The 8236-nt window shown below is 42.2% G+C and overlaps 1 protein-coding gene across 3 annotated transcripts in view; it reads right to left on the bottom strand.

Annotated features, from left to right (window-relative positions):
- Positions 1 to 8236, bottom strand: part of Fam135b (family with sequence similarity 135 member B) — a 272906-nt gene that overhangs the window by 175992 nt on the left and 88678 nt on the right. Inside the window, exon 1 of one of the 3 annotated variants that reach the window (XM_026782496.1) lies at positions 5671 to 5745. The exons of the other annotated variants lie outside the window; for them this stretch is intronic. The gene's annotated coding sequence lies outside the window, so the exon portion shown is untranslated. Of the gene's footprint in view, positions 1 to 5670; positions 5746 to 8236 lie in introns of those variants that run through there. 3 annotated transcript variants of the gene reach the window in all.

Raw genomic sequence — 8236 nt, 5'->3', positions numbered from 1 at the left:
AAAGAGAGAGAGAGAGAGAGAGAGAGAGAGAGAGAGAGAGAGAGAGAGAGAGAGAGCAGAAAAGATAAAAGCAGAGGACACAGTCTTTCATGACCGGCACAGGTGATGGACTTGTGGGTCTTCTATGAAGGCCTCACTCTCTTTCTCTCTTTCTGTCCTTTCTCTCTCTGGTTCAGAGCCCAATGCCCGGGGTCTTGCTGGGCCAGCTCCCAAGGATAGTAGTACACCACTCCGGATTAAATAAGCTTTCACACTGTGTCTCTGTACTGGCAAGGGCTCCCTCCCAGGAAACATTTATGAAAATGCAGAAGACTATGTACCAAATGAGAATGCTGCATATCCTTGTAACCAAACTATATTAAACCTGAAAGAATTCTCAGACAAAAAAAAAAAAAAAACCATGAATCTCCTAGCCTACACTTTGTGCTGGGCAGTACAGAGTAAGCTAGAATGCTGTCCAACACAATAGAATCAGCTGGTGTCAGAAGCCACCCTCTTAACACCGATCTCAAGATGTGTCCAGGAAAGGCCAGATAGCTCTCTCTATGACTCACTTATCACAGGGAAAGCAGCACTGCACGCTCCCCTTTCCCTTATCACCTCGCAGGCGCAATGATCACAAACCTGCAGTTCTGGCTCAGCCAGATCTTTTGATTGTGGAGGCCAGGCTCTAATTACCCTGCTGCCTCTATGATCCCTGGGGCTGGATAAGTGGAGGGTAGGGAGTGGGCAGAGAAGGAAAGGGAGGAGGAGGAGTGGGAGAGAGAATGGCAATGCCAATTGGTACATGTTAAATGAGGCAAAAGGGTTTACACATTCGGCTTCACACAAACACTGTTAGGATTCTGGGGTCCGTGATGACCTGGGATGCCAAAGACATTGCCTTTCCAGCTCCAGGGCTTATACACAGGTTTTCTGGGAGAATGAAACTCTATGAAATAAATATTTAGAAGAAAAATATATTTAATATATGGATATATGGAGAATGTGATATATCATTATCTCCATGGAAAGTGCAGGTTACCATCCTATGATCAAAAACATCGTAATAAAGTCAAGAGTCCTGGAATTTGTTAACACAAACACAGGGGCCTTTCTCTTTTTAATGCCATATGATAAATTATAACTAATACATGGCACTAAGTGAAGATGCTAAGCACAAATTTTAAAATATTCATTTTAAATGTTTACTTAGATTTTTCAAGGAACTAACTGCACAATATGGAATTCATGCTCAACAAATCAAAATTATCTCCCTTGGTCCCAACCTTCTCCCCAGACCTTTCTATTTGAAAATTAATGAGGACCTTAAACTGGTGGCTTTTCAACTTGATCCTCAAACTCACAGCTTCAGTGATGAAAGCAACTTCGAGTCCTAACCGATATCTACTGAGTGAGGATTCATTCAAAGGTTCTGCCATCCGCCCGGAATTCTGACACATACACTCATTTGAAAACCACTGGCCGGGATGCTAAGGTTGGAGCTGACTAGACCTGGGTTAACCCAGTCCATTATGAGTCACGTAATATTGAATGATGGCTGAACTTCCTGTTCCCTGGTTTTCACAAGATTTATTCAGACTATTGAGATCATTTGCCATGTAAGGCATCCTTTGTGGCTGGTAGGGATAGAGAATATTAAAGATTTAATACAGTATTGTGTGCACTGTAAAATACACACATGTCATCCACTTGGCAGCTACAAGGCACACGTCCAACACAATCCTCTTCCCCTACACCCAGTACTCACCAATCACACAATGTAGGCAAACATATGCATACCTACACATGGCATAATATATCCGTGATACTGACAAGATGCCCACGAACAGTATAAACACTAATTATTACACACCCACAATGCACCCACTCACACTCAACATACACCCATAGCAAAACACCCAAATCACTATACATATACTCACCTTGTATACATCACAGTGTCTCTGTGATGCCTGCTGCAACCAATGCCTCTCATGACTCATGGCTGCAGACATCCTTTTGCATTTGATTCTGGCATGCTCATTTCTACAGCTACATTTCCTAGGAGCCACATTCTCAAGGACTATGATTACAGAGCTTAAAGGAAAATGTTCCCTCAAAATACTCACAGACTGAGAAAGGGAGCTCTAGCGACCATTGTTCTTTGACTCTGGGAGCTCAAGGAGAGGGAGGGCAAATTCACGGGGGGCCCAGAATTTTTCTAAGGGACTAACCTTTGAGTTAGGGAGACTTTGTTAAGCATTTGTTCAGAGTAATCAATGGCAATCTCTCTGTAAAAGGAGCCAAGGATCATTAGGTCTTTGCCATCTGAGATCACTTGAAGTCAGCACGTTCATCCTTGGCACACACTTCCACAGTATGTAAGGCCTCATGCACACCCTGTTTCACTTATTGCCTGGTCCTGGCTTGGGTAGTATTGAAAGTCTTCACCTGTGTGGGTCTGTTTGGCCTTACACAGGAGGGTAAAAGGAGAGTGAAGGACTTGGGGATGCAACAGGGAGCTGCAGAAAGGTTTAATTGATCAGGAAGAGGGCAGAAGAATACCTAGTCTCTCCAGTGCAAATCTCTCCTCGACATTTTGTCCCTGCCCATCCTATAAAAAAGAACCATCTAGAAACCTAAAGTTAAAAATACAGGTTTTTGGGTGAAACAGCCAGACTTCCTAAACACCAGAAGAGACAGAGTAACATGCTTGGTAAGGTTTGTAGCCATTGAATCTGCTTCTGATGCGAATTGGGTAAAGAAGAAAACCAGGAGCTAAAAGAGGAGCTAGAGACAAGATAAAGGCATCGATTTCCTATTTGTACAACCAAAGAAAGACAAGAAAGTGTCTGCAGAATATTAAGTCTTTCTCTTTGCAGGCCCAAGCTCCTTCCTTTAGAGTTATGCAGACAGTCTAGATTTGTGTACTGTTTTGTAAAAGGTGGCATTTGGGTCTCTGTGGTTGAGGGGAATGGGAGGCATGTGAATGTGCATGCATGAGCGTGTGTGTGTGTGTGTGTGTGTGTGTGTGTGTAGTGTGTATGTGTGTGTGTCTGTCTGTCTGCCTGTCTGTCTTAGGTTTTCATATAAGTAACCTAGTATTTATATACCTATTTTATCATTTGATTCAACTTGTAAGCCTCAGTCTTCTTCTCCATATAAACAATCTACCTCATAGGAAGGAGAAGGTTGACAAAGTATGTTCATCTAAGACTCCTCAATACACAAAGTTTAAGTGTATATCTGATGAGTGCTTCATCTGAGCTTTCGTTTGATGTAAGTCTTCAGATTTCATTGATGCCTCTTGTGCCTGTAATTTCCTTCTAGCTTTCTGTCATTACTATCCAGAGGGTATAGTCAAAGGTTTTGAAAACTGAGCAACATGGGGAGGGGGTGGAAGAATGAGTTCACTTTTTTCCACAACTGTGGCCAGCAGCTCCCTCCTTAAGAGATAGGTCCAGGAGAATATTCTGCCCTTGGATCAGCGGTATCTGAAGGATTCCTAAATTATGTAAGATTGCCACTGCCTACCTAGGTATCTTGGGATCAAGTGGACATTGATCTTTTATCCATCAAGTATGGTTTTCACTTGTCACCACATTCAGTTCCTCAAATCCAACCCCTTCTCTCCATTTCCATAGTGCTGCATTGGGAATGTGGTCACTTTCCTCTTCCATGCATTAGCCATGTCTCCTGGGTACCAGCATCTGCTCCAGCCCATGCTCCTGTTAGGAAACCCTCATATTCTCACTACAGTATTGGACTTTCTAGAATATAAATTAATTTACAGAACCATGCAGTTGCTTCTCCTTGCCCTCAGTGTAACACAAGAGATATTTTAAAGCTATGCATTTCTTATTCTTAAGATGGTGGTTTCTACCCTCACTCCCTTTTAGAGTCTGATCTTTAATCTCCCTTCCTCAGCTCTATAATGTGAGGTTTTTTGAGGATCCCATCTTTGTATGGGTTCTGGAAAAGAGACCCCAGCCCAGAAGGGTGGTTCTCCTAAATAATGATGGTCAAACATTCAAGGGTTTCAGCCACTGCCACCAGATTGCATTAAATCAGCCAAAGACATTGTTGTTTTTATTTTTCTTCAACAGAGTTTGCAAGACGTCAAAACTCTGTCATGTAATCCACTCCAAAACAACTATATTGCTTTAGCTTAGAGGTTTTGGGGCCCCTAGAGAAGAGATGTCCGTGTTCGTTAAATGTTCATGATTATTTGAACATTCACAATATGAGTAAAATGTCTAATTAGTGATTTATATTTCAATGATGTTTTAAAATGCCCTCAGTTACCTTCTTGGTTAATCTGACTTAAAAATAAATACGTATAGTGTTTTTAAGTATTATAATTCTAGCACCTTAATATATACCACCTGAGGAAAACTTCTTTAACGGTCATGCTTTCCATTAAAGTATGGTTTTTATCCAAAATTTCAGTATTTAATTTGTGCAGCTTTTGATACTTTAACGCAAAGAGTATGTTGACCTTTACATACATTTACTTTGTCAAAAGGGCGCACGGCATTAGTGTGCTAAAAAAGACAGTGCCTGGGAAAAGAGAGGTGGGCAAACATCTCTCATCCTTCATGGAAGGTTGAGAACATGGGAGGTCACTCAAGGACAACGTAGCAATGCAACGGAGAGCCACAGACTTGGACTCAGAACACTGTGTCAGCACAATCTGACTTCACTCAGCCACAAGATAAATGACAAAGGTGGTTTCCCTGACACCTGCTTCTGTGCTCCGGGCAGAGATGGACCCAGAATCTGAAAATTCTGCACTTCTGAGCATCCTGTACCAACCAGCACACCATGAAGAAAATGTTCCCCGACATCTCTACCTGCACTCTGTGAAAAGACTGTTCTGAGCAATCCTTGCTGCATTTCGTGCAGAGATGGTAACAAGCATCCCGTGTCTCCACTCCATGCAGAGATGGTTTGCAGGCATTCACCGCTGAAACCTATGGTCTTCTATCTCCTCAGGAGAATTACTCTGAGCGGTCCCCCTAATGAAATCCGCTATCACAACTTGCCAGATGCCGTGGCTGCTGTGAAAGAATCTGCTCCATGCCCAGAAAAATGATCTCATGAAGAATGAAAATGACCAACACGGTTTGTTGAAGAGACGAAATTTTCTTCAGCATGCACTTTTGCCTTCTTATAAAAAGATCAGGTGTCTGTAGATGTGTGGAGTTATGTTCAGATCTTCAGTTCTATGCTATTGATCAATATGTCTGTTTTAATGCCAGTTTCATAATGTTTTTATTACTATAGCTCTGTAATACAACTTTAAATCTGGAGAGGTGATATCTCCAACAATTCTTTTATTATTCAAGTTTGTCTTGATTATCATGGTTTTGAGCCTCCATGTTCACATCTGGATTATGGGTCTACATTGCTCTTTTAGGAAAATTTTTAGGGTGATCCACAAGCAAACATTACTTGCCCACTGTTGAGAGGCAGATTATATTCAGCACACTGAAGGGATGCTCTAGAACTGAGGAAGATACAGATAAAGAATGACTGATCAGAGGTCCCTAGGCCATCAGAAAACCCAGACCAGAGATTAAATCAAGTCACAGAAGCATCTAGAAACAGATACCATGAATGGGAATGAAGAGAAAAATGTAGTAGGCATTTTAGTGTTGACGCTTGTGACCTAAAAAACCAGCTTACCTTTCTTAATCAGTCATGACAGCACTGAAGAATAGCCCTTAGGAGGAGACTGATTTGGAAGCAAGACCCAAGGGGTAGAGGCACCTCTTTGTGACTCGGTTTCTCCCATTACAAGCTGATTTGTAGCTTGCTGTATAACAAACAGTGGATAAGTGTAAGGAGAAAAACCTGAAATAGCTTTGCGCATAAGAGAAATAATTTATTTCCACCAATCTGCAGCTGGCAGGCTTCCTCAGGACTTCCCTGACGTCAGGTGCCAAAGAAGTCAGGACCTGGGACTCAGAAGCCCATCTATTAAGCACATTCAGTTGTGGACTAAGGACCTGTATGCTTAAAGACTTTGCGCCATTTGGCACAGAAATCAAAATGTGCTATACATACATACATACATACATACATACATACATACATACATACATACATACGTATATATGTATACCAGAACCAATTCAAATAGGAGGATCCAAGTTTGTGTTTCCTAGGGTTTCGTGGACCCTCATCTTGCACAGCACTTTAAATTGCAGTACAAAGATACGCATAATTTTACAGTTTGGTCATAAGATAGTGGTTCATAAGCTGAAGCTAAAGCTTTGGAGAAGCAAAGCTAAGGAAGCCCTGGTCAGAGTTGTCACACCCACAGATGTGGGCACAGAACTCAGCTCCTGTGAGATACTCCAGAGACAGGCACTTCTTCATTCTGTAGTAGGTACACCCTTATGACTCTTGATAACAACGACAACATGTGTACACAGAGGCATCTAAGTCTGTGGGTGCACACATACCCAAAGTTTCCCATGAGTGGGCCCCCAACAGAGAATGTGGGTTCATAGGAATCGCAGTGGCTCCAAGTTTGCCGAATCTGACTATTCTATTCTCACCTCACAGGTACCTCAATCACACTTTAGACCTCCCATCTTTCTTCATCCAAAATCCTACAAGCATATGTATGCGAAATATTATTTAGCTTTATGGTTTAATTTTTAAAAATTATTACTAATACATTTTTCAACAAAAGCATATAATAGCTGCTTAGTAAATAGTATATAATGATAGTATTCAGTGAATTAACAATAATTGAGTATACATTATGTAATAATATTTGAGCATAACTAAAGATGAGCTTCAACTTCCAAAGTAATATACTAGATGGATGTATGAAGCCCCAGGAGTACTGGGCAGAGGTGAGATCCTCAGAAAAGGTCTTAGTATTGTGTGGTATTCAAAGACTAGGACCCTGCCCCAGGAGAGGCATGCTGAGAGTCCAGGTCACAGCCAGGGAAGCTGGGTTTGACTTGACTTCACATCTCCCTGAGTCCTAGAAAAGACAGAAGTTTCTTCCCTCTTTCCTGAGGAAACCCAGGTCAGTGAGGTGGTAAGACCCACATTCATTAGGGTTGATGGGGTGGGGTGTCTGCAAGCAATGATAGAAATGACCCACACCAGAGATAAAAGGTGACAGACACACCCGCTGGAAGGCACAGATTTGCAGTCTACAGCAGAATATCAGCAGCTGCTGTCTGCCCCAGAAGCTAAAGAGGGGACTCCTGCTTTAGGATCGAGTCTTGAGTCGACGTCCTCTAGGCTTCCTGACAGCTTTGTGAGTCTATGAATATCACACCATCTAATTTTAAGTTTCTGCATTCATTAATGGCTATAAATGTTTCAGAAGCATTTCCTTTGCATAACTGCAGCGCACCCAATTCAATTTGAATCATGGGAAGACGTCAGCGGGCCTAGGATCAGTGCTTCTTCGTTTAACCCTTTGAATTCACCTGCACTACCCAGGTACTGAGGACGTTAGTGGCCCCCAGGCTCACACTTCTACTTATACACGGATGCAAGCACTGTGTTCAGCATTCTTTAGAAATCCTGTCTCTCGATTTCCAAACCAGAGTCTCAGCATTCTTTGTGAACAAAGTTCTCAGATTCATGATTTCATTTAACCACAGAATGAACTAAAAAAAATCAAGAAAACATAACAGCGCCCAGTCTCACTAACAGGAGCTGTGGCAAGTGAAGTGAGCTACACTGAGTACTCGGGACATTAGAGATTTTAGAAAACTCAGAAAAAGGAGAACTCAGCTCCTTTATAAGCTAGTGGTGGCTTAAGAGGTTGGCACACAGTCATGTGAGAGAAAAGCCATGACTGGAACTTTAATAGCTGGGTCTTCAGAGTGTTGTGGTACATAGGGCTCCACTGAAAGACCCACTGTGCCACTGGCCCAGCCCCGCATCAGTGTGCATCTATTCCAAGAAACACATGAAGTCTTAGAAAAACCAGGAACTTCTGTCATGTTCATTTATGACCTCAGAGTCAACCTGCAAAAATTCCTCAACATTCTACACTTGAGCACTTCGTGTCCTCAAGATATCACTGTGTTTTTGCCCAAGCTGCAATCAACAGCAAGGTAAGGCTAACTTTCACCTCCCTACTTGATAGGCTATCTATCCCTGCAAACCCTATCCAACTCCCCAGAATGTCTGTGCACCACTGATGTGGGAGTGTCATATATCAATCTGTTGATTTCATTGGTTAAGTAATAAAGAAACTGCTTGGCTGGCCCTC

This window comes from Microtus ochrogaster, chromosome 15 (assembly GCF_000317375.1).
Source record: "Microtus ochrogaster isolate Prairie Vole_2 chromosome 15, MicOch1.0, whole genome shotgun sequence".
Taxonomy (NCBI): Eukaryota; Metazoa; Chordata; class Mammalia; order Rodentia; family Cricetidae; genus Microtus; species Microtus ochrogaster.
The sequence above is the reverse complement of the archived record's forward strand: the minus strand, read 5'-3'. Positions and strand labels throughout refer to the sequence as shown.